The sequence below is a fragment of the Camelus ferus genome, chromosome 20, assembly GCF_009834535.1.
Source record: "Camelus ferus isolate YT-003-E chromosome 20, BCGSAC_Cfer_1.0, whole genome shotgun sequence".
NCBI classification, from domain to species: Eukaryota; Metazoa; Chordata; class Mammalia; order Artiodactyla; family Camelidae; genus Camelus; species Camelus ferus.
The window spans coordinates 9,112,846-9,138,885 of record NC_045715.1 but is presented as its reverse complement, the minus strand read 5'-3'; the positions used below and the strand labels follow the sequence as shown (position 1 = coordinate 9,138,885).

Here is a 26,040-nt window from a genome sequence, read left to right as displayed (position 1 = left end):
AGCCCACCCTCTTAGCTCTTACATATGTCTCACTTCTGGCCACCTGTCTGTCCCCATCGCCATCACCCTAGTGTCTGCCTAGATGATGCAGGTAAAATTCGTATCGCAGCCTGGCTCAGAGGGAGTGCTCAGTAATGGACTGATATAAATGTTTGTTATGAATAATTGAAGAAAGTGTGATGCATCTATATGAGGTACCATTTCCAGGTGAGAGCCTTCCAGAGACTCCCCATCACCCTTAGGATGAAAATCAAACTTCTTAATAGGAAGGCCTACAGCTCAGGCCCCGGCTCTCCTGCCTCACCCAGGGACACTTGCCCTCTGGGATGGCCTGCCAGCCACGCTGACTTGCTGTCCTTCTTTGGACCCGTCAAGTTTCTACCCACCCCAGGGCCCACCTGTGTGCTCTTCCTGCTGCTCAGAGCGCCCTGTCCCTCCTCTAGCTTTTTCTCGTCCTTTCGGTTTTAGCTGCAGTGTCCCTTCACGGAGGCCGTCCCTGGTCCCTTTTGTTATCCTGTCTCACAAACTACGCTTGAGTCCCTCAGAGCCTTCATTCCACACCTGAAATGATGTTTCTCTCTGTTTCCCTGTTTGTTGGCTGTCTTCCCAACTAGATTGTAAATTCCGGGAGGGCTGGGACCCCGCGCCCGGCACATGGTTGATGCTGGGAAAACATGGTCCACGTTTGTTGAATGAATGAATAGAAAACTGAACACTAACCATCATCATAAACAGATAACGATGCTAATGATCTGGCGGGCAAACGGCCACTGTGTGCCAGACTCGCACCTGTGTGCTCTGTGTTCATGCACCTCACTGAGCCCTTTCCACAGTCCAAAACAGAACTTCACCTGCCAAGGAAGTGAACCATCAAAGAAGTCAGCTTGCCCAGGTATCGAAGCCAAACCCACACAGGTTCTGCTCTGTTGCTTGATGCCCTGTGGAGGTGAAACCAAATCCCCCTCAGGTCCGGGATGCGGACAGATGCCTCCCCTTGAGGAAGGATGAGGGTGGGAAGGCATCCCAGATCTGCAGCTGCCCTCGGGGCTGGACCACTCCTGGTAGCATCCACAGTCGAAGAGCTCTGTTTTCTGTTCTGGGCTTGAGTGGCCGAGACAAGGAGGGTAGAGGAGGTGGGGTGACTCAGCCACACTGCGTTCATTTCAGGGGAGAGAGTGCCGTCCCTCGGAGGGGACATCAGTGCTGAAGGGTCCCTGTGGGTGAAGGGCAGGGCGTGCTGGCCGGCCAGGAAGGATCCTGTTTCCCCTGTAATCGGACGTGTTCTAGGACAGTCTCATGAGGAGAAGCGCATGTTCAGTGCTGGAAAGGGTGGGAGCCGGGAGGGGACTGACTTTAAGAGGACATGAGAAGAGGAGGGTGTTTGAGTCTAGCCTCTATTCTGAGGGTTCTCACCAAAAAGGGCGGCAGGGCTGGGGAGTGAACTGAACATATCCGTGCAGCCCAGTGGGGCTCCTTCGCTGCCGCTAGGTGTCCTGGGACATCATCACTGATGCCCTTTCCCTTCAGCGCTCCCTTCAGTTCCCACGGCCCCTGGTCACTCGCAAGAGCAGCAGGCTGCCCCTGTCCCTACCCACGTGGGCTGGGGTGACGATGGCCTTCACTCTGAGTTACAGCCTCTTGTGACTAACACCATATTCATGGGACTCTTGGGCCTCTCTTTCCCTTCTCTCTCTCTTTTTTTTAAATTGAAGTATAGTTGATTTACAATATTATGTTAGTTTCAGACGCATAGCAAAGTGATTCATTTATATACGTATATGTATTTTATGTTTTATATATATTTTTAGTATAGATTTTTTTTCTGATTCTTTTCCACTATAGGTTATTACGAGAAACTGAATATAATTTTCTGTGCTGTACAGTAAATGCTTGTTGTTTATCTGCTTATATATGGTAGTGAGTATCTATTAATCCCACACTCTTAATTTATCCCTCCTGTGTTTCCCCCGTTGGTAACTGTAAATTTGTTTTCTGTCTGTGAGTCTGTTTCCATTCTGTAAGTAATCTCCCTCCCTCGTCTTGTTTAAAGTTACTTTCCATTCACCTAGTCTGTCTTTCGACTTACTGAATGTCCCGATTCCTGCTGTTAACCATGGGAGCCCCATCAGAAGTCCAGGCCCGTGGTAATATGACTGACGCTTGTCAGCCCTTCCTGTGGCCCAGGCACTGTGCTGAAGTCCTTTCTGCAACAGCCCAGTGATGTGAGTGCCGCTGACCGGTCTGCATGTTACAGCTGTGGAGGCCCAGAGAGATCACGTGAGGGGCCTGGGGTCACACACATAGCACATGGCAGTGCCAGCAGTTGCTCTCAGACTCTCTCCAGCTCTGTGCCGGGCAGCGTGTCTGGCTGGAGATAGCCGTGATGACCCTGAGTCTCCCAGTGCACCGCCTGCCTGATTTCAGATGGGCAGCTTAGCCCCTTGCCCCCTCCAGTCTTCGCTGGCTGGTTTGGTTTCGTTGGTGGGTGCACAGCAGGGCTGGCTGACTCTGGTGCTCTCCGGATGCTTAAGCACAGGTGCCTGCATCCCACGATCTGGCGCTCCATCCGGTGTGATCGCACTGCCACCTCCAGTCATTGCCAAATACGTACATCTTTTCTCTCCATCCAGATTGTAAGATGCTAATGATCAGGGCCCAGGTTTTGTTTTTCCTCCCGTTTCCCCGGAGCACCTGGAATATTAGTGGGTGCTTAGAGGTGGTTTAATGCTGCTTAGCCTGACTGAAGGACAGGGCCCACCCTCCTGACTTCTTTCACCTTAATTACCTCTTGACAGACCCTGTCTCCAAGAACGGTTCCATTCTGAGGGACTAGGGGTCAGGACTTCAAACTGGGAATTTCCAGGGACACAGCTTAGCCCCAAGCACCTGGCATTCAGACTCAGTGGTAGAGGGTCCTGGTGGCCCTTACTGTGTCCTGGAGCTGTGCTCAGACTTTGAGTGGACCAGCTCCTCCTGTCCCTGCAATAGCGCTAAGGTAGCTACGAGTACCCCCTCAGTTCACAGATGAGGAAACTGAGGCACAAGGGACCTGAGGAAGCAGCTGGGCCTGAACTCGGGGTTCTGCTTCCAGAGCCCCTGCACTGAGCTTCTCCCTGCAGCCTCGGAAGCAAAGGCTCAGCGCGGGTCTCCTGTGGGAGCCTGTGTCGGTGAGCGGGTGGGGAGAGGTGTGGCCTCAGTTCGGCGACAGAAGACAATACCGAGGTGCTCTTTTGCCCTCGGGCCTGGCGCCCGTCGCAGGCCAGTAGGACAGGCCTTCGTCGGTGCGGCCAACCGCCGACCCTTCCGCGTGGGCAGAGGTCCCCCAGGTGACACTCTGTGCCTGCATCTGAGGAGAACAGGCCGCACGTCACCCCGCTGCTGAGACTGGACAGCTGATGTCTTTGTGGGTCCTTGCTCCGGAGTGGAGGAGGCAGGCCCACAGCCGGAGGTTTGCTTCTGGCAGAGTCTGGAGCTGCTCTTTTCACAGCAGGCTTCTCTGATCCGAGGTGTCGCTTTGCCTGGAACCTTCCCTCTTGCTCCTCCTCCTTCCCGGCGAGGCTGGAGGACTGCGCGGGCTTGGCTGTTTGTAGGCCCGGGTGAGATCCTGAGGCTTTACTATACAATCAGGTATGAGGCCTTGGTTACTTTGAAAGCATTTCTCATTGTCTTTCGAGGTTAAACTGCTTTGCTGTGTGAATAACAATGTCCCCTCAGAGGCCCGGGCAGAGGGCGAGGGGTGGGCTTTGGGGGGAGCTGAGGTTTTGGTTCTCGGTATCAAGATTGCCAGACGTGTCTTTTTCTCCTACCCTCCTCCTCCTTCAGTCTTTCTCTTCCCTTTTTCTTCTTTCATCCAAACTGCTCAGACCTCCATCAGTCTATCTGGGAGTCTCCTGACACACACTCTGAGCTTTCAAAGTCTTCCCCGCTTTCTCTCGCCAGCCTGCTAGGTGACCAGCACCGTCCTCTCCGTCCTCCTCGTTCTTGCCAGAATTTCTCCAGCACCGAGGAGATGCTCCCTTCTTCAGAGGTCGGGTAATCTACGCAAACACAGGCTGAGCCAGCTGTTCTGCTAGAGCCAGGGCCCGGGCTTCCAGAACGCTGAGTCCAGAGGAGGCTACCGTATGTCAACTAAGGCATCTCTCCAGAGTGCCAAGGAAAGCATTTTAAATCTCTTAGGGGCTGGGGTTTTGTTTCCCTGCGTTACCTGCACCTCTGATATCCTCTCCCTCAGCTGGCCTGGGACGTTCACTCTGCCTTCAGAATCCCATCCACCAGGATCACAATCTGTGTCTTTTCAGAAATGTGGCAGATTCCGTTTCATCTCAGTTTCTTTCTTAACCTGTCGAGTTCAACTAATGGAATCCTCTTTCTCAGAGGTGGTGTGTGGTAAACTCCCTGTGACATTATTGCTATCTAGAAGTCCACCCGTCTTCCTAGCCCTCTGTGGCCATAAAGATGTCACTGGATCATGGTCACCTAACTTAATGGGTGGTGGGGTTTAGAGTTTCATTTTCTTCAGATTTTTCTAAGTTGCTTAAGTTAAAAAAAAAAAAAAAAGGAGTATGTGTCATTTCTCCAAAAGGCAATGAAGTCATTCTGAAATAAATGAATATATAAGTGAACAGCTGTATTAGCCCAACTAGTCCCTTAGCAGAGCTGTGTTGACCAGGTGGACACAGAGTGCCGTGGGCCAGGAACACGATGTAGGCAGAGGGCCCGAGGTCTGTGCCGGCATCAAGTTGTCTTCTGTTTATCAAACCTTTTGTTTGCTTTTGAGTGGATTTTATTTCAACCCACTGGCCTACTTTCCTTTGGGTCCGAAGGTGTTCACTTGAGCTCCTTTACATGGCTGTCTTATCTTTTCTCCCTGCCAGGTCACAAGGGGAGGTTCTCACAGGCAAATAGAAATTATTCCTGGGGGAGCTGCCACCAGTAAAAAAAGAAAAAAAATCCTTTCTCCTCACCATCATCACTGTTTTTTTTTAAGCAAAATCTGCCCCTTATCAAACTTCTGATTCAAACCATAGGAAAGAACCAGGGGATGCCTTGGCCCCACTGCCCAAGATAAGATGCTTGCTATATTGTGCAGAAAATTTAATTAGGCACGATTAATAAGACAGTTGGCACTGGGACCTGCCTTGGGAGGAAAGGAAATTAACCTCTGCCTGCCACAGCTGGGGTCCAAGGTCAGGTTCAATTGTGTTCTGACCAGGCAGCTATTTCCGGAGCTGGTGAGAGAACGTGTCAGTTCTTAAACATTCTCCACTTGGAGGACAAAAGCTTCGGGGTCAGACTCTTGGCCACTGTCTCCTTCTGCTGTGTTCGGTGGTTAGGGCCCATTTCTCACATACCTTCGCTGGATCACGGTTCTTCTGGGAGCACAGCCAAGTGCTCCCATCCTGTGGGAGCTGACCCAAGAGGAAAGATCCTGTGAATTTCTGCTCTTTGGTTGAGCAATCTTGGAGAGTCGGTTGGGTGAGTGTGAGGAGGGAGGTTGCTGAGTGGGAGTCACCCGATTTATTTCATCACCATCTTCGTTAAACAGAGGGTTCGTGTTTGCAGTTCTCTCCTGATGAAATTCAGTGACTCAGGAAAAGCCATCTGACTAAATCCTGTTGCAAAAGTTTATCCTCTGACCCCCGTTTGACCTCGATTTCCCCCCAAATTAATTTCCCCCAAACTGTCCGCTTTCATTTTGCTATGTAGAACCTCATGGCTAGGCAGAAGGTGTTTATACAAAAACTCAGTCTCTGCTTTGAAGAAGGTTTTGATTCTAAGATAAGCCCTTTGAACTTGGCCATCTTGGACAATTTTCTCAGCTTTTGTAACAGGGTGTTTCAGAGGCACTCCAAAGAGATGTGACAAAGGGCTTTGTTTTTAACATGATCCTTTGTTCCAGGATCTAGGAGTGCTGTTCTGGGTCCAGCCTGGAGTAAGTAGCATATAGAGGGAGGTGGAGGCAAAAGAAGGTGATGAGAAAGGTGCGTCTCTGCAGCCCAAGAGCATCTAATCTCGGTAGGGATGTAAGATTGTTCATCAGTAACAGAGGCAGGAAGAACCAGAGGCTGGCTCTTCAGAATGAGAGCCAAATAGTGGGTGTATTAGTCAGGATGCTCTGGAGAAACAGAATCAATTGGAAGCGTATCTATATCTATAGCCATATCTATCTATCCATCTATCCTTCCATCCATCCATCCATCCATCCATCCATCTAGTTAGAGATGGAAACTGTCTGTCTGTCTATCTATCCATCCATCCATCCATCCACTTAGAGATGAAAACTATCTATCTATCTATCTATCTATCTATCTATCTATCTATCTATCTATCTATCTATCTGATAGTATGGTGTAATTAGACAATGCCTTGTCTATCTCCCTGTTGACAGGACGGCATCTTACACAACACCCTATCTCCAGCACCTGGCAGGGTCTCGGCAAATTATAGGCATAGCACAGACCCCTGGCCGTTCCTCTAATCAGCTCTCACCTTCTTCTCCAGTAACAGAACCATTAACTTCATGCTGGTTGCCAAGAATAAAAGAAGAGATTCAGTGCGAGGAGTTGGGCAGCACAGTTACGGAGGCTGAGGAGCCCCACAGCTGTGGTCGGTACTCCGGAACCCCAGGGGAGCCAGTGCTGTAAGCTCTAGTCCGAAAGCCAGCAGGCTTGAGACTCGAGAAGAGCTGATGTTTCAGTTTTAGTCCAAAGGCAGGAAAAGACTTATCTCTCCACTCAGACAGTCAGGCAGGAGACGTTCCCTTTTACTCAGCCTTCAGGCTGAGGTCTTCAGTTAATTGGACGGGACCCACCCAACTGAGGGAGGAAAACCGCTTTACCCAGTCTTACCAGTTCAGATGCTAGTCACATCAAGAACCACCTTCCAGATACCCGCAGAATAATGTTTGACCTACTGTGTGGGGCACCCTGTGGCCCTGTCCAGTTGACACATAAAATAACCATCACAGTGGGGTTCACTGTTTTAGAGGTGTCCTTGTCTGTTTTCATCAACAAATAAATCCTAAGCATATAATTTCAGCTACTATAACCCAGTCCCAAAATAATAGTTTTGTTCTCACATGGCAGCCTCTCTGAAAGCCGTCTGGCAGCTCCACATTGTCTAGGATCCAGGATCCTCTGTCTTGTTGTGCCACCATCCCTAGGGTGTTGTCCTTGCCTGCATGGCCCGTGATGGCCTCACCCCTGTCAGTACTCACACAAGAAGGGAGAGATGGAGAATTGCACCGTGAGAAGTTTGTACATCACTTCTACTCAGATCCTATTGGCTAGAACTTAGTCCCATGGCCACACTTAACTGCAAGGGAGGCTGGGAAATGTAGTTCTTATTCTTGGCAACCATGGGTCCAACTAAAACTTGGTTCTGTTATTAGAACCGTCGTGGGGAGAGGAAGGATAGCCCGTGCTTTGCCAAGACCCAGGCAAGGCGCTGGAGATAGAGTGGTGTGTAAGATGCAGTCCTGCTGGCCGTCAGTGGGGAGATGGACAAGGCACTTGTTACTACGTTGTGAAGTAAGTCCTAACATGGGGGTGAACACAGGCAGCCAAGCTGGAACAGGGCTGTTAAGGAAGGCTTCCTAGTGAGCTGCTGTAAATCATTTTAAAGGGCAACTGAATTTGGCCCCATGGGTTGAGAGTCCTTTTTCTTAAACCTCAGCTTCACCTGAACTTGTACTTTCCCTTCTATGGCAGTCAAACTGAACTCAGAAGTTGAGGTTCAGGTCTTTGTACTTCATGTCAAGTCAGGAGATCCATGATATTCCTGAAAGTATGAATTAAAAACGAGTAGGATTCCTTCCCTTTTCTAGCTCCCCTTTTGCCTTCTTTCTGCCTCCCCCGTTTAGTCTGGGATTAAGGAGGCATCCTTTCTGAACCTTGTTACCCTGTGCATGTGGGGCTCTTGCAGGCTTTGCACAAGATGCCCTTTAAAGGGCTTCAGGGTGGGGCTGCGGGAGGAGTGGTGGGACAGAGAGCGCTTACGTAATGTGGCAAACAAACAGCAAGCGGGCGTTTTGTCTTCCATTAGCCAGGGAGGCATTTTATTTCCACTAGAAATGGCAGCAGACGTGAAAGCAATTAGTGTTAGTGGGTTTACAGTGACGTCCCTGGAGCCAGCAAGATCCTGGGGCCAGATGTCTGTGCTTTATGGTTCCTTGTTCAGAGAACATTCGTGAGTTATTTCCACCCCTGCCCATCCCACCTCCTGCCAGAAAGTCCCAAAATATCACACTTGGGAGAACATAATATTCCTCGAATAGCAGAGCCAGAAGGCCTGTTCTTTGGGGATAGAGAAGGCTGCCTCAGAAGTCGGGGAGGGGAGGTCGGGAGTAGCAGGAAGAATCCTTGCCCCAGGACCTTCAGGTCACTGGTGAGTTGGGGCCGTAGCTTGAAGCAGAGGTAAATGTCAGGAGTGGTGAGCTCTCAACCCCACCTTCTGTTCTTCTTTGCTCTGTTTTCAACCCTGTCCTTTCCCACTTCCAATATGCATGGGGTAGGGAGGACGGAAGTAGAAACCACAGCAGAAAAGGAAGCCCTGAATGATGTCCTCTCTCCTACTCCCTCCCTACCCTCCTCCCAGCAATGGAATCATGTGACCTCAAAACTTCATCATGACCATTGTCACCACCATGATTATCAAAGCTCCAGAATCTGCCACTTAAATAATTTCCAGTGTAGATGTTCTTTTCCTGTGTAACCCCACCTCTTCCTTTAAGGTCTTGTATTGCATGGTTTGTCATTGGTTTTCTGTATCTGCACTCTGCAGTTTGCGAGCCACTGGCCACAGGTGGCTCTTCAGCACTCAAAATGCAGCCATTCCAAGTTGAGATGTGCTGCAAGTGTAAAACACACACCAGATCCCAAAGACTTACTTTGAAATAAGAATAGAAAATATATTTCTTTTTACTTTTTTCATGTGACTATTAGAAAATTTAAAATTATGCAAGCAGTTTGCATTTGTAGCTTGTATTACACTTCCATTAGGATAGCGCTGGTCTGTGTTTTAAAATATTTTACAGCTGTATTTTTAAAGCTATTGCGAACATTTAAATGAATATTAAAACCTTCCAAAACTTGAAAAGTCTTAAAAAAAAAAAAAAAAAGAGGCTCTCCAAACATTTGTAAGAATAAAGTTGAATAGCTAACAAAGAGATTTCACAGCATTTGAGATAGAGCATAGAAACTTAATCACCTTCAGGGACCAGACAGTGATGTAAACAAGTGAGGTCTGCCTGAGGTTATCAGTACGGAATGGTGGGGCTTGTGGTTCAATGGGATGAGGGACCCTGTATAAAGGCATCCAAATTAAAAATTTTAAAATGCTTTTTACTCCATAAGCAATGTCTTCAGGTGGACTTTGGGTCCAGAGGACTCCAGCCTGCTATCTTGGGACCTTTAAAACAAACTATTGTACACTACAGATTGTATGAAAATTATGCATTGTAGAGAATTCAAACTGAGTTTTGTAACTTGGAGTTTCTTTTTTAAATCTTGAAATGGCATTTTAATGTTGCACCCAAGTCCCCAGAGAGGCTTCACTCTGGAGCTTACATATTCTTTCACTAAGGACATGGCTAACAGGTAACTCACATGGACTGAGTTCATATTCTGGGAGATGCCAGGACAGTGTTGCCTCTTTATAGTTCTTGTAACAACCCCATGAGGCTGGTTGTATCTTCATTTTCTCTGAAGCTCAGCAAAATTAAGCCACCCACTTAGCCATAGCAAGAAAGTGGCATGGCTGAGGTTCTATCCCATGTAGTTGGGATGCCATGGTTTTAATTTACAAACACAAGTTCTCACAGTTTCCTCTTGTGTTTTCTTCTAAAAGTTTTATAGTTTTAGCTCTTACCTTTAGGGCTTTGATTGGTTTGGGGTTAATTTTTGCATATGGCATCAAGTTGAGGTCCAGCTTCATTTCTTTGCATATGGAGATCCGGTTGTCCTAACATCATTTGTTGAAAAGACTGTTCTTTCCCCATTGAATGGTCTTCACACCATTGTTGAAAGTCAATTAGCTGTAAGTGTGAGGGTTTATTTCTAAATTCTCAGTTCTATCTTATTGATCTGTTTGTTTCTCCACATGCCAGTATCGCATCATCTTGATTACTATAGCTTTGTAGTAAGTTTGAAATCATGAAGTGTAAGTCTTCTAGTTTTGTGGTTTCAAGATTGTTTGTGCTATTCTGGGTGCATTTCCATATGAATTTTAGGATCAGTTTATCAATTTGAAAAAAAAGGCAGCTGGAATTTTGATGGAAATTGCATTGAAACTGTAGATCAATTTGAGTAGTGTTGCATTGTTTATTTTAATTTAATTTTATATTGAAGTATAAGTTGATTTACAATGTTAGTTTCAGGTGTATAGCAAAGGAATTCAGTTATACATATACATATATATATACACACATATTTTCAGATTCTTTTCCATTATAGCTTATTACAAGAAATTGAATATAGTTCCCTGTGTTATACAGTAGGTCCTTGTTGTTTATCTATTTTGTATACAAAAGTGTGTATCTGTTAGTCCCAAACTCCTAAGTTATCCTTCCCTGCCTTTCCCCTTTGGTAACCAGTAGTTTGTTTTCTGTGTCCATAAATCAAAATCTATTTCTGGTTTAGTATTGCATCTTAACAGTGTTAGATGTCTGACCCATGAACACAGATGTCTCTCCTATTATGTTAAGTCTTCCCTAATTTCTTTCAGCATTTTTTTTTAGTGTTCAGAGTACAAGTTTTGCATTTCTTAAATGTATTTCTAAGTATTTTATCCTTTTGATGCTGTTATAAATGTGTTTTCCTAATTTAATTTTCAGATTGCTCATTTTCCTGCATAATTTTAAATAGTGTCACACCACCCAAAATACTTACATTACATTCCACCTGTGAATACCTAAGTTAACATCTGTTTGTTCCCTCCCTCCCTTCTTTTTCCTTCCTTCCTTCCAATTAGCCACCATGCCGCTATTGGACCTACAATAATTAACAAGTCCCTGCTCTCATTCACCACACAGTCCAGATTCACATTTCTTTGATTGTCTCTAGAATGTCTTCTCAGGGTTGGACCTCTCAAATCAGGATCCAAACACGCCCTTGCCTTAAACCTGGCAATGGTATCTTTCAAATCTCCTTCCCTTTCTAATGGCTCCTCTTTTCTCTTTTTTGTGCCTGGAGGATTTAAATTTGTGTAATTCAGGCACAGCAAGTCTCTGACCTTATACAAAGCTAACACCTACAGCTAGATAATCCTCATTAGACAGAGTCAGAGCCCTCCTGCTTCGTTTCAGATGAGGAAATTTGAAACAGAATTTTTCCTGCAGGGGTGGGGCCGTTGGTCTACGCAAATGTGTGATGCTGTTGCTGGCCCTCCAAGCACCTGTTGCGGAGAAAATACTCCCTGCTGAAGATGCTGGACAGATCACCATTGTTTCTTATCCCCACCCCCACACTTGAATAACAATGACTGATTGTTCTCAGGAGTGATGAAGAAGGCTCTCCTCATTCTCACTTTATTTAATAGTGTGAGCCAGATGCCCCGGCCCGCCCGGAAGAGTTTCTCCCTCACTCCTTTGCTCCCATTTCTTCTCCCTGGCCTCCAGTCACCAGATACAGTTTTCTCTCTGTCCTTCCAAGATTCCTCCCTCTTCCCCTCATTTAAAATGTTGACCTGGAAGCAAGACACAAGTCTGCAATTAGAGTCAAAGCAGGGCTTACAAACGGAAAAATCCCTTAAGAGTTTTTACATGGCATGTGCCTTAAAAAATTCCACTTCTGTGGTTTTTCCATTGGCGGCCCTCCATCCTGACAAAATGTGTGCTCTTTTAAAATCACTGTATGCTTGTGGCTTACTCCTAACTTCAGTTGTTCTTTCAGGGGAGGCACTAAAACTATTTCCCCATCCGGTATGGTTGGGCACCAGCGCATTGGCACAGAAGCCACCTTGGAGCTGGAGTAGGGTCTTGGCTCTGTAGCTGCCACCCTTCAAGTTACTGGACCGTAGGGAGGCGGGGAGGGTTCCTGGCTTATGGGGAGATACTCAGAAGTCTCAGGGCAGAGGCTATTTACCAACTGATAAGTACATGTTTTAATTTTTTTTTTTTTGCCTCGAACTGATCGTGTACTGGCTGAATACCACCTAGATATTCTGTACATTTCCATCTAATAGCTTGTACTCTGTCCTTTCCAGAGCCTCCACCTCCCGTCAAGTCTGTTCTCTTTCCAATATATCAGAAGACCAGAGGTCTCTCCTTTTAAAAGCAAAAATCAGTATTCTCATAGTTTCATAGAAGCTCAGGAGGGCCAACATTTTATGTACACATACATAACATCATATAATATACACCATATAGCATGTCATATATATGTTATATGCACTGTGTATTCTATACATAATACCTGTTACATCTCCTAATTGATAACAGTACAGTAACCTGATACAGCTGGTTGCTGGCTGTGCCAGGGGTCAAGCACAGCTGTGAGAGACCCCCTGTTGGCACTTTTCCCTAAACCTGATTTCTCAGACCTTTTCTGAAATATTTGTTAAAAAGAGAGAAAAGGGAATGCATACTTAAGGGGACCCAGGGAATAGCTGGGGACGTGGCCTAGAGTTGGAAATTTCTCCTTCTAAAAATTAATGCAGAATTTGTATGTGGTTCCACATGTGTCTGTGTTAATTTTACTAGAAGATACAGTTACTATAAAAATGCTCACACCCCCCCCCCCAAATGGTCACATCAAGGACATGGCAGGGAGATACATGGCGGCCAGTGTGTCCTGACACACACACTTGGGACACCGCCGTCTTCTCGTGACGCTGAGGTTGAGCTGCTGTTTGGCTAAATATACGTCCTCCTTCCCACCTGCTCTCCTGTTTTGCGTTGGCTTCTGACGTGGCAGACAGAGGCAAAGGTTTGCCCTGCCAGGTGGCATCGGGGCACTTGGTTTCTCCCACGGTCCACCTCTGGGTTTTATGACGAGTCCCTGCCTCCCACCCTTCAGGGTATAGCCGGGGCTGCCCCAGAGATGATGGAGGGCCTGGAGACAGAGGAAGTGAAAGCCATGTTGTGACGGTGCAGGTGAATTCCTCACCACAGGCTGGCCGGCTGGCCTCTCTCTGATGGAGAGGAGGAGGGCCTGACACCGGCTTCTGCAGGGCCCACGGTCCCCAGCCACTGCTGCGAGCTTACTCAGTGACGGTTGGTGCCCTTGTCCTTCCCTGAGCACTTTTCTCCCCCAGGCCTCTCTGTGCTCTGAAGGTGTAGGCCTTCCAGGGGATCACAGCACAGAATCTTTGGCACCAACTCCTGGGAAAGGCTGCCTGTCCTGTAGGTAACTGAGATGCTAGTACAGCTCGCAGACACTCGCATGGTACTCACTTTGAGAGGCGCATCTGAAAGTCTGGGGAGGCGCTTAGACCCAAGTTCCAATTCTGACCCAGTTGGTAGCTCTGTGACCTCTGGCAGGTGAAATAGATCATCTCTGAGTCTCCGTTTCCTCATCCATAAAACAGAGGCAGTTTGCATCTAACTTTACAGGAAAGAGCGAAGATAGAGCATCTAGCACTATGGCTGGCAAACGATAGGTGCTCAATAAATGATGCCTATAATTATTTGGAGAATTTCTAGTGAACTGCCTAGAAGTGGGACTGATACTGTCCCTGAGGTTAGTTTGCATGTCGAGTGGCTTCCTAGGTGCATCTGTGGTTGTGAAAAACATACTGAACGTATGAATGCTGTTCCCGGGGTTCCCAGATTCTAATTCCACGGCTGCAAGTCTGGGAAGGGCAGTTGATGGTGATGGTGACGGTGACAGCCTAGGATGGCCTTCCTGCATTCCCCTCTGCCTGCCCTTACTCACCCCAGGCTCAGTGGCTGGCAGTTTTAGTCCCAGGATCAGACCTTTCTGGAATGAATGAACACCGAGCTGGGCCTGGACTTGTCCCAGCCCCCAGACCAGGGATTACACAAACCAGAGCGAGCCCTCCCCAGGGAGGGGCCCCAGCTTCCCCTGCTCGTGGCTGGGGCTGCCCTCGGGTGGGAGTCATGCTGGCTAGTTAGCTATGCCAGGGAAGTTTCTTTTCTGGGGGAGCAAAGACCAGAAAAGAAGGCTTTCTTCTTTTAGGAAGGCTCCCCCGGCGATGGTTTCTGGCCCTTTATCGCTCATTTCTGAGTGAGTGCTGGTTTACATAAGTTATCTTTATTTGCTCCTTGGGATATGACTGCCTGCATGTTGCTGGTGAGGAAGCTAAAACCCCAAGAGGCGAACGCTCTTATCTGCGTTTGCACAGCTACTACAGGGCAGCCTGGCATCTGGCCAGCTCTACGCCGACCAGCCCGTGACACCACTGTATCTGAATTTCTGGATAAGGCATGAATCTCTTGTATTACAGGAAAGGAAAAACAAGATTCCCCTATCAGAGGCCAGGCCGTGATGTATGAGCTTTAGCGAGTGATTTATAGGCTTGTTATCACACACCCAGTGCATCTTGGAAGAGGGCCATGCCCAGGGCGGTGGCTGGCCCGCTCCTGGATGTGCCCATTCCTTGGTTAATCCGTCCTGACCCTCCCTCCGGAAGCTTGGGCCCCCGCCTCCATCCAAAGGACATTGTAGGGGTTGTTTTTTTCCTTTTCAAATAAAAGTTGTAATTTTATCTGTTCATTTTATAGTGTGTTGTGCACTCACTTGGTTCAACGTTCAAAGAGCACAAAAGCAGATGCACTGAAGAGCCGCCCTCCCGTTTCCTGCTCTCTCACTCACTCTCCTGCCCAGTGTTACTGGTTATCAGTGTTCCCTTCCACAGAGATTTTACATAAATACAAGCAAATACACATTTATCCTTTGCTTTGTATACACTTGGTAATATACCAGGCATCCTGCCCTTTTTGTGTAACTTTCTGTATCATGTGTGAAGAGCCTGCTCATTTGTATGTGAAGCATGAAATTTACATAAACCATGAAAAAGATCATGTTTCATGACAACTAAAGTAAATCTCTGAAAAACAGGTTACGTATTTATTAGCTAGCTAGCTAGCAAAATACCTATAAATTATTCCTTTGAGAAACTGGCCAAGGGAAATAATGTACTATTTTGTAGAGTCCAAATTAATTGAATAAGGAATGATGTCCCCCCCCCCAAAAAAAGTTATTTTGAATCAATTTTTAAAAATATTTTAGAACTCAAGTGGCACAGAAACTCAAGCTAGACCATTGGAAGACACTAAGAAACAGACGTGGTTCCTTATTGTTCCGAAGAGTTTCACTAGCTGGTTAATAAAGGCACTTACGAAGCCCTCACTGTGCCAGACATTGTGCTAAGTAACTTGCATGCATTATCTCATTTAATCCTCATAACAACCTTTTGAATCAGATACTCCTGTTATCTCGGTTTAATATAAACTGAAGCCTAGAAGGTTTGGGGGACCTTGCTCACAGTTACAGAATTCGCAGATGGTTGGCAGCTTTACTATAACACTGAAAATATGGCTAAAAATTCCAGATGTTATGTTATAAAGGCTCAGAAAGTTATAACAGGCAGGCAGCAGGTATTAGAGAAGGAGAGCTACTTGAGGGTTGGGGTCCTCAAGAAAGATGTCTCAGAGGAGATGGGACTTAAGTTGGACTGTGGAGGGGTCTTGGCACAAAGGGGACTAGGGAGGAAGGGAGTAAAGGTATGAGGAGGAGAAAGTGTACGGCGAGGCTGAACCTGTTTGAACTTGAGGACCAAGCTGGGGGAAATAGAGAATCCCTTTGGAGAGGTAAACCGTGGCCAAGGCCAAGTCTCAAATGCCTTAGGATGGGCAATGGCAAAGATTAAGTTTCTAAACAGGAGGCGTGTGTGTGCGCACACCCGCACACTTGTACATCTATGTTTGGAAAAGACTAATAGTAAAATAGATTGCAAAGGCACGTTAGACACTTTTCTTAATGGAAGTACTGGGGATTGAACCCAGGACCTTGTGCGTGGTAAGCATGCACTCTACCACTGAGCTATTACCCTCCCCACAGGATGTCAGACATTTTTTTAAAGACACTGTTCTGATACAGTTTGGACCTTTAGAAAATTGATTGCATATCAGCGGTTGGTAAAAGCGCCCCTGTGTGAATTGTGCAGAGAGCTGTTTCCATGTCCAGTTGCTAAGATTTTTTCTGAAGTTTACCAAACCTCTTTCTACTCATTCAACTTCAAGGCGGGTGTGCATTGGTGGGTGGGAAGCATGTGCTACCCAGCCTGTTCTAATGCGTTCACATCTTCGCCTTCCCTGAACTGTACCTTCTAAGAGCTAAAGCGCTCCCCTCCCTTGAGGCCACGTGGGAGGCCAGCTGTGGCACCATGGGTAGCCCTGGCTTAGCATCAGATCCCCTCTGGCCCCTCGTCTTCTCTCTATTCCGACGCCCCCCAAATAAATGCATATGAGTGGCTTACTTAGCAAGGCACCTAGTGAAGAATGTAAACCATGGGTGGTACACTTGGAGGCGTCCTATAGAACATCTAGGCTCAGCACCAGCTGTCCATCTTCTCTCCAGCATGCTTTACTAGAAAAGGGAAAGGCCGGATCATTTGGGGATTGTTCTCTGATTCCTTGCAGATTCACATAAATGTTAATGGCTCGAAATAGTAGTACATCAGGGAAACTTTCTTGATGGGAGAGGGTAGTTGAAACTTCAATTTATTGTGTGTGTGCCTCTGTAACAGGGTACTTAACATTGCTTTAAAAACCATCAAAATGAGGGGCAGGGGAGAGTATAGCTCAGTGGTAGAGCGTGTGCTTATTAGCATTCACAGGGTCCTGGAATCAATCCCCAGTACCTCCATTAAAAAATAAGAAGAATTAAATAAACCTAATTTATGCCCCTCAAACAAACAACAAACAAAAAACCCCATCAAAACACACAGGAGCATAGGAGGTGAGGGTGGTGATTGGACTGTGAGGAATGAGATCTAGGCTAGGAAATGGGGCTGGAACCAAGAATTGACACTTTTTTCCCATTTTTAACAAGCACTTCCCAAGATTCCTGACGTTAGAACCCTCTTCTTGCGCATGCGCAGCAGCGACACCCCGGGACGCTCATTCCTCGAAAGTTCTGTTTTAGCCCCGTCCCCTCCCTTCACAGATGAGAAAATGCACAGTGGTTGGTATACTTGGGACTGCGGCCTGGGTGCAGGGGGCACAGAAAGTCTCGAGCCCCTGCTGCCAGCCTCACGCCCAGGGGTACTGATGGCTCAACCTCTAACAGTGAGATGTGTGCTGTGCGGAGGGGACGCGCCTGTTAAAGCCATCGGGCAGAGCAGCTGGAGGAGGGCGTTTGTCGAGGAGAGCTTTGTGGGGCTGATGCACTGGTTGGGGAGCAGGCGATGGCGAGTTCTGCCAGGTGAACGGTACTTCTGCTGACTCCAGGTGGCAGGGGACAGCAGGTGTCTCCCGCGGAGGATGAGGTTCCTCTGCAGTCAGGTTGGAGGCACTGCTATGAATCAGCTTTCCAGTCAGTGGTTCTAGAATTGCCGATTCACTGGGCATGTGTCCAGTGTAAACGCAGGGCAAGTTTGTTTGCCTGGGTTTAAAAACGAGGATTTGGGAGGGAGGGCATAGCTCAGTGGTAGAGCGCATGCTTAGTATACATGGGGTCTTGGGTTCAATCTTCCCTCCATTAAAAAAATTTTTTTAAATAAATAAATAAATAATAAATCTAATTATGTCCCTTCCCAAAAACCAAAAAACAATTTTTTAAAGGGGGTTTTGGGTTAACAGGAGGCCCCTGGGACATCAGTGTGAAGACCCTTTAGGGTCTGGGAATAAAAGGAGAACAGAGAACTGTAAATACAAAGCTGTTATTTGAGAAAATAAGGGTCATTGTCCAAACTCACTGTCCTGAGGTTACTGATAAGATAAAGGTGAAGAGTCATAAACATGTCTGATGGGAATAGGGTGTGAAAAATTTAAAGGAGACTTGAGCTGCAGAGATCAAGTCCCCTTTCTGTGGAGCAGACATGCCTGAGGAGGGCACAGTGACTTTACTCTTACACATTATTACTTATTGGTGTATTTTGTTATTTATTATCGTCCTGCCCTGTGAGTGCTGTGCCTTTCACAGAGTACATTCTGGAGGCTTTAAGCCCTGGACGCGGGTGAGTGGCTGTGTTTTAGGTGCTGTGCTTTACCTGACCCTCACCCCTTCTGCTTTTAATACTTATCTCTCTTCTCCCACCCACCTTCCTCCAAGAGAAATCGACCTGCGCTCAGTTATTCAATGAGCTAATAGGACAATTTGGCCGGTTCTACTCATCAAACCCTTGATGACTGCTTAATCTTAATGCACGGAAAGAAAAAAAAAAAAAGATTCCACAATGCCTTTCCCAGCGCAGCAGAAATGCACCATAAGAGTCCTCTCTGGACCCCACATCCCTGTCTTCCTGTCCCCAGACCCAAGTGGGGCAGCAACCCTTCCTTGTTGCAGTCTACAGAAGGTTCCCACCATCATCACTTGCCAGCTCTAAAGACAGGTGCATGGACTCCAGTGGCATTTTCAGCTTGTTAATCTCATCTCCAGTTGATTAGGACCAGAGCCCTGTGGGAGCAGGTGTCTTGTGGATCCTCTCCTGCTGGTCCTGTCTTGAGATACCCACATAGAAGACTGGCACATGCCCAAGATTAGAACTTCAGCCTCACCGTGAACACATACCTCCTCTGCTCTCCCCTCACCCCACTACCCTCTCAGTGAAGCGGGCTGCAGCTGTTGCTAAGCAACCAGGTTATCCTCACTCTCCCAGTCAGCAGATACCCAAGCAGGCCTGCAACTCCTGCTGGAGAGTTCCAGCTGGGAGATACCCAGGGGCTGGAACTTGAACTCTGCTGCTGCCGACCACCTCTGACCCTTCCCTCTCTGCCAAGGGCCTCTTCTTCCTGGAGGTGTAGGGTCTGCCTTTTGACACTGGAAAGAATGATCTCGATCAATGACATGATAATAGATTCAACTCAAATAAAACAGAATCTAAGAAGTTTAAAATGATCTCTACCTAAAGTTTAGAGCTTCATGTGTGTTTAAAACCCTTAAGAGACAGTTGATTACATTTATTTGTATCAGCTCAGAAAATTGCATTTATTCTCTAGGATCAAGAAGGTCCCATACACGTCTCTGCCCCCTAGCTGGTGGGACCTGTGGGCTGGAGAGTCAGGAGCCCCTGTATCACTCACACTTCACTGGACTTCTGTGGATCTTTAAGGGCTTGCCAAGGCTAGATTCAGTCTTTTATTGGAAACTGTGAACAAGTACTAAAAAGGCCAAGGACTGTTGTGATAGGAAACCAAAGTAGTAACCAGTAAAAGATGGCTCCTGCCTTTAAAGAACTTCAAATTATGGGTGAGGGGAGAGTGTACACAGAATGTTCTAGAACAAAGGTTCCCATCCATTCTCCATTCACAGTGCCCTTAGTGTCCCAGTAGTTTTTCATGGTGCTCCTAGGCCAAAAGAAAGAACTAGCAATTCCATTTTGTCAGTCCAGATAATAAGATCTAGATATTATTTGTCCTAACAACATAGCAGATGCTTGAAAAAATAACACATGAATTGAAAGAATAAAGATATTTATATATTTCATTCTTTTTAAAAATAATTGAAGTACAGTCAGTTACAGTGTGTCAATTTCTGGTGTACAGCATAATGTCCCAGTCATGCATATATATACATATATTCATTTTTATATTCTCTTTCATTCAAGGTTATTAAAAGATATTGAATATAGTTAGTTCCCTGTACTATACAGAAGAAATTTATTTTTTTATCTAGTATTTCATTCTTAAATAATCAGAATGAGTTATACTGAGATATGTGTGCCTGTGGGGCACCTTTCTCAAACCATGGAATCAGAAAGAACACAGTCACCCTCACTTCCTGTCCTACCTTGAATTTTGCCTGGTACTTGTGTTTGGTTAGTTTCATCACAGCAACTGCCAAAAACCAAGCGTCATAGAGATGGGATATTATTGAAAGGAAGGCAGTGCAATCCAATATTGAAACTGTGAACTTTTTTGAGTTAGCAGGTCCTGAAGCATCCAATAGATGTTGAATATCACTGTTTTCCTCAAAAATTTAAAATACACTGCAGTGCCCCTGCGAGTTCGCTGTGGGACCCCTAGATGCCTTGGGTCCCAAGACATTCAGGTTGGGAACTGTGGTTCTAAAGCACAGAAACTAGTAGTGGAAAATACAAGGACCAGGTGGAGCCCGGGTACCCCCTCCCATTGCTTCCCCAGGAAGCTGTTAATAAGTGTTTGTGGGTTGAATGAATAATTTCATGAAAATCTATGATTACAACTGGCTTCCTTTGCAGTCATGTTTTACCGCCTGTCGAATTGCAACAGACTTTTCAAGATGAGCCACAGATACGCAGAGGGAACCAGGATATGTGGGTGTGAATCCCAGCTCTACCACTTACAAGGCTGTGAATTTGGATCTTCACTCTTGCAGGTTTGGCTTCACGGCCTGTGAGTTGGGGATGACAGTGTCTCCTCAGGGTATTGGGAGGATATGAGGCGTGAACGGCCTTTTGCCAGGTGCTTGGTACCTAGTAAGGCCTTTAATCAGTCTGTGCTAGTTCCTCCTGTAATTCTACTCCTGGGGTGGGCATTTAGACTTCAGTGTGATTGAGCATCACAAGTTTTTCTCAGAACGGAGTGTAAATGAGAGGAGGATGAGTGAGTCGTGGAGGCGGGAAGGTGACAAGCCACATCTCTCTGCTCTCAGAGGGCCTTACCGACACACCCCTACTCACCGTGGAACAGAGTGAACCAAGCCTGATCTCTTCCTGGTTCTCCGTCTGTTTCTGACACACCTTTAGGGCATCTGCTGTGTCTAAGACATTGGGACCTCTCCCCATGGTCCTGTGCCAATCTGATGAGTGGCCGGATGTTCCGGAGCCCCAGGCCAGACTTGTTCCAGCGCTGTGCCCATGCAGAACCCTCTCCTGGGAGTCAGACCCCCTTCCCCTTCCATGCAGGAGCATCCTCAGGATGTATAGGGAGCCTTACAAGCCTTTATTACCTGTGTGCCTGTATCCCGGCCTCCTCCAGGGCCTTGAATTATACTATGTGGAAGAGAAAGTATTAAGACTTGATTCCGCCCATTTCCTCATCCGTGAAGGGGCTGCTTCCACCTGACACCGCCAGGCAGCCCACAAGCTCTCTAGCTTTTCAGGCTTTCAGTGAGCGTTGCAGGGGCAAACACATACCCCGGTGTGCCTAGTTTCTAGGTTTTTGCCTTTAAAAAATGTCTGCAATGGGAGTTGGGGGGTGGATATAGCTCAGTGGTAGAGTGCATGCTTAGCATGCATGAGGGCCTGGGTTCAATCCCTAGTACCTCCATTAAAAAAAGAAAGAAAGAAAAAGTGTGCACTGGTAATAGCCTATAATGAAAAAGAATAAGAAAAGGTATATATATATAAATGTATATAAAAACTGAATCACTATGCTGTACACCAGAAATTAACACGATATTGTAAACCGATAATAGTTGAATTTAAAAAAAAGTCTGCATTGTTTGCAAATTGTTGCCAAAACAAAATTTTAAAAAATCAACAAAACCTCAAATAACAAGAAAGCCCCAAAGCCTGGACCTTTTAGCCTCTCCTCGGTTGGCTGGACTTGCTGAAACCTTCATCAGCTCAGCACCAGGGATTGTCATCCGGTCCAGAGATGGAAAACTGAACACTGTCCCTTTAAGAGAAAAGACTGGAGGAGGGAAGCCTTGGCCCGTGGCTGGCTTCTGGGCTGTTCCAGGGATCTCTGCATTCAATTAGGGGCTTTGTAAACTCCCCGCCACCCTGACCCTCCCTGGTCTTGCCCATTTCTGTGATTCTGGGCTCTGTGGACAAGACCCTTATTCTAGTGATGACAGTAGCATAGATCTGTCCAGATATCAGCTGCAACCAAGGGTAGGGGTGATTCTCAGGAAAGAGGTCCCGATCTACAGCCTGGACCACTAGCTGCGCTTCAGTTATTCACCAGGGGCCGCTGATAAGGTGCTCAGCTAAACATATCACGCTGCGTTCGCCTTTATGGTTGCACGACCTCGCCTCCCTGCGCCACCCCGTACAACTAGTAATGCCCACGGAAGTCCTTGCCAGGGGTGTGTTTGGTGTCAAGTGAATTGGCACCCCAATTGATGCCTGTAGGCTCTGCATTTTGTTTTCACAAGAGCATCTAGGATCCAGCCCAGGGATTCTGGGCAGAGCGCGCCGCCATCAGTTTGTTTTTTTCAAGGGATTTTTTTTGCTACTGAATCTCAGCAGGAACTTCATTCTTGCAATAGGCTTATTCCTTCCAGCGGACTTTCCTTTATACTATTCATTTCATATTCTCAGCAGTCTGATAAAGCTGGCAGGGCCAGATATCAGCCCCATTTCACAGATGGTTTTTGCACATTGCATCTGTGGCAAAGCCAGACTTAGAACCCATTTTAATTTCAAGTCTTGGTACCTTACCCACTGCCGGACTGTGGTGTACTTACCTCCCTGGCCCTGACCTCTTCTGAATTCTTGTAGCTCTCAGAGCTGACATGAGCAGTTTTTATTTGGAAGCGTTGTTGACTTCAGCAGACATTCATGAGCAGACACCTTTCATGGGTCGGACGGTACCTACGTGTCATTTTGTCCTCAAAGCAGCCTTTTGAAGAAGGTCTCGTTATCCCAGTTTTATAATAAGGGAATTGAGCTTTCTCGATGTAAGATGGCTTAGGTCACACAACTCCAAGTGCCAGAATCAGAACTTGAGCCCACTTCCCCCGACCCCCATTCCACTTCCCTTTCCAGTAAGTCCCTCCAGGGTCTCGGGCTGCTTTATTTATAGGCCCTCAGTGGTTCTTCTGTGCCCAAATCAATCTTTTCAGAAAAGAGTCCAGAGAGCTCATAAACCCATTGTTCTCGAGAAGCATTTTAACTGCCCACAACAGAAATTACCTGACTGATTTTAGTAGAATGGAAAAATTTGAAAAGACATTAATTCATCCCCAACATTTCTGTTGGGGAGGTGGTGGGGAGCGGGGTTGGAAAACAGGAGGAACAAAGAAAGGCTTGGCAGCTGGAATCAGTCCAGATCACACGGAGGAACCCACCCAATGTGGACAGACCCCAATGCTTGTGATGATACTGGCCCTGAACCACAGGTGCTGTCATTGGCATCACTGCCACTGAAGCCCTTGAAAACTGATGTTGCTGCCCCCACTGCCAGCCTGGACTCGCCACCTTTCTCCTTCCTTGTGTCAGGCCCAGGCGGTATCCTTGGTTGCCAAACCCAGATGTGTCCATGCCTTTGCTGCAAAGGCTGCTGGGAAAGTGACCCCCGGCTTGGCTTCCGTAGTGAGAAGAAGCTGTACTTCCCACCAGTACTCACACAACAGGGAGCTTCCCACGAGGAACAAGGGGTGCAGGTGCCGGGCAGCCCCGAACGTTACAAGTCTCCACCACCCTGCCCCAAACACACACAGACACCTAGTTGTCGGGGACTTCTCTGTTTCTAGTCGTCACCACCTTCCCACCACTCGCCACACCTCATCCGTGGTCTAAAATGTGTAGCTGATGTAGGTGGAAGTGCTCTGGGAAGTGGTTTGTTAATGATTATCCACAGCCCTGGCTCCAGTTTGCCCCCAGCCGTGGGAGGGCTTGGTTACTGTTCTCTGATCATCCCCAGAAACACTGCACCTTTTAATTGAAGATGGTCTCACAGCTGGTTTGTTCCCCCAGCTTCTGGCTGAAGGGCGAGATCCGTAGTTTCTTGGTGAGGAAGCCTGGAGCGTGGTGCTACTTTCCTTTCCCCAGGCAGGTCTCTGGCCACCCCGAGGTATTTATCCCTCCAGGGACCTGCGTTCCTGGGCCTCAAGGCAGGTGGTGGTGTGGCCCCGCTGTGATTTTGCTGCTGCCACACTGCTTCTTGGAGCTGAAGTCTGCGGCGAGCCCACTGCCGCTCAATTCCTTCTGCCAGGACGGCAGGCGCCTGGGGCCCTTGCAGGGCTTCCTTATTCGTCTGTGGGAACCAGTCACCACAGCGGCCCATTTCCCCAGTCACTCTCCTTCCTGATAATATTCTTTTGGTTGCTCTGGCCACAAGGACAGAGGACATCTACAGGAGCAAGGACATCTACCTTTCAAGGACAGCAGTCACTGTGGTTCTCCCACGTCGAGCCTCCAGCCCATCCTGACTTCCGGCTCATCCCCCTCCAAGCAGTATCCAGCCTCTGCCCTCCAGCATCACTTCTCAACTCTGTGCTGGGCTCCTGTGGGGCCCAAAGGCTTTGGGCTTCTTTTATTAACCCGCCTGGTCCTCTGAGGCCTGGTGATTTAATTCTGCTTCCACCCTCCCGCTAGAGCAATTCCCTGGACGGAAAATGGAAAATGTCAAGCTTTGGGATCTCAGAACTGAATTCGTAGTGGGCCCTGCCATGTGTCTGTGACTGTGGGTGATTGTGGTCACTCCCAGCCTCCGCTCCCTTTTCTGGACAAAAGGGGATAACGATGCTAGTGTGATGCTCAGCTGAGGGGATGGGAAGCCCGGGCACCTGGCAGATTCACAGCAGTTTCAGCTCCTCTTCCCTTCCTCCTGCTCACTCCCAAGATGGAGTCTGCCACCTTCCCGGCTCTGTTCCTATTACCACTGCCTACAGGGAGCCCTGAATTGGGGACACAATCTCCGTGGTAACGGGGAGATTTATAATAAGTTTTAAAAAGCCTGGAGTACCTTGCTGAGTCTTTGATGGAGTAAAAACTACCACAAGAACATAGAAGCAAAGCGGGGTTTTAAAGGAATGTCGATGGACGTCTGAGGCACTTTGCTTGGGAAAATACTCAAATCTTCCTCTGGGCGGGGCTTTCAGGAGCTCACAGGCAAATGAGGGAGCTGGGCTGGAGTAATTTTAAGATGGCCTTTGCCCCTGCTGTCACTCCTTTGATTGGTTATACAGCCAAAGAAGGGTCAGTGTGGGTGGGGTGGGCCTAATCTAATCACAGGAGCCCTTTAAAGACACAGAGGTCTCTCTGGCTGTTGACCAAAGAGGAAGTCAGAGGGATTCCCAGCATGAGAAGGATTTAGGGGCTGTGGGGGTTGGGGGGCACCTACAGGAGGTGCCCACACCACCCAACTACAGAGGCCACCGTTCAGTTCCAACTGATTGTTGTCGTGCAGGAGGCTCTGGGGGAAGAAACCCAATGTTTCTGGATCTTTCCATAAAAAAAAAAAAAGAGGCCAAAAGCTTAGACTGTGGGAAATATACTGATTTTTTTACAAAAACATTTGCTGGGTCAATATACCTGTGATCCCTTCACTAAAGCATAACCCCTCTTGAGTGGGGTTTCCTACTTTTTTTTTTTGAGGAGTTGCCTAGTTTAAAGTCTTTTGTCTTTCACGCACACATAGAGTGAAGATCGTGTTTCTCTGGAGAGTGTAAACTTGCAGTGACCACCAGGGACTGGAGGTTTTGTCTGGGGCCACGCGGGGGCTTTGGGAGCTAGCACAAGTCTCCCACCCTTTTAGATGTGTGACGAGAATTCCCACTTCAATTAGGAAGAGGAAGTACAGGTTTCTTTATTTCTCTGCAGCCATCCTGATCACCGTTCTGAGCCCCACGCTTAGGAGGGAAGGTAGGGAATGGAGCTACCCGGTCATCCTCCCCAACCCAGTCACCTACGTTTTCTTTTAAGTAGCTAGGTCTCCTTTAGGTGACTCTGGTGGCCGAGTTGTTCAGCATTCTGCCCTTTGCCTGCCTCTAGTGCAGAAGGTGGCTGCTTCTATGGGACAAGTGTGGCTGGTGCGACTGGCTGTGTTCCCTGGATGCAGGTGGTGCCTCTGACTCCTGGCTTGTCCAGATGTGTGATGGTGGTGCAGGCTTGAGAGAGGCTGTTCCAGGCCACTCCCCAGAATAACAACTGCTAAGGTGCAGCAGGTGTCCTTTGGCTGTATGGGACCAACACAGCAGGACCCATGGTTCTGGCTGTTTTCTTCTGTCCCCAAGTCCCTGACCACTGCAGCCACTGCATCCAACCCCA

General features: G+C 47.5%; 1 protein-coding gene and 1 long non-coding RNA gene across 2 annotated transcripts in view; one reads left to right on the top strand and one right to left on the bottom strand.

Annotated features, from left to right (window-relative positions):
* GFOD1 (glucose-fructose oxidoreductase domain containing 1) overlaps positions 1-26,040 on the top strand; it is a 91,539-nt gene that overhangs the window by 51,076 nt on the left and 14,423 nt on the right. The window lies entirely within an intron of this gene.
* On the bottom strand, positions 401-25,610 carry LOC116658204. The gene is made up of 3 exons (XR_004313426.1): positions 25,487-25,610; positions 12,418-12,422; positions 401-414 (listed from the first exon to the last, which is right to left on the bottom strand). It is a non-coding gene; the product is annotated as an uncharacterized LOC116658204 (long non-coding RNA).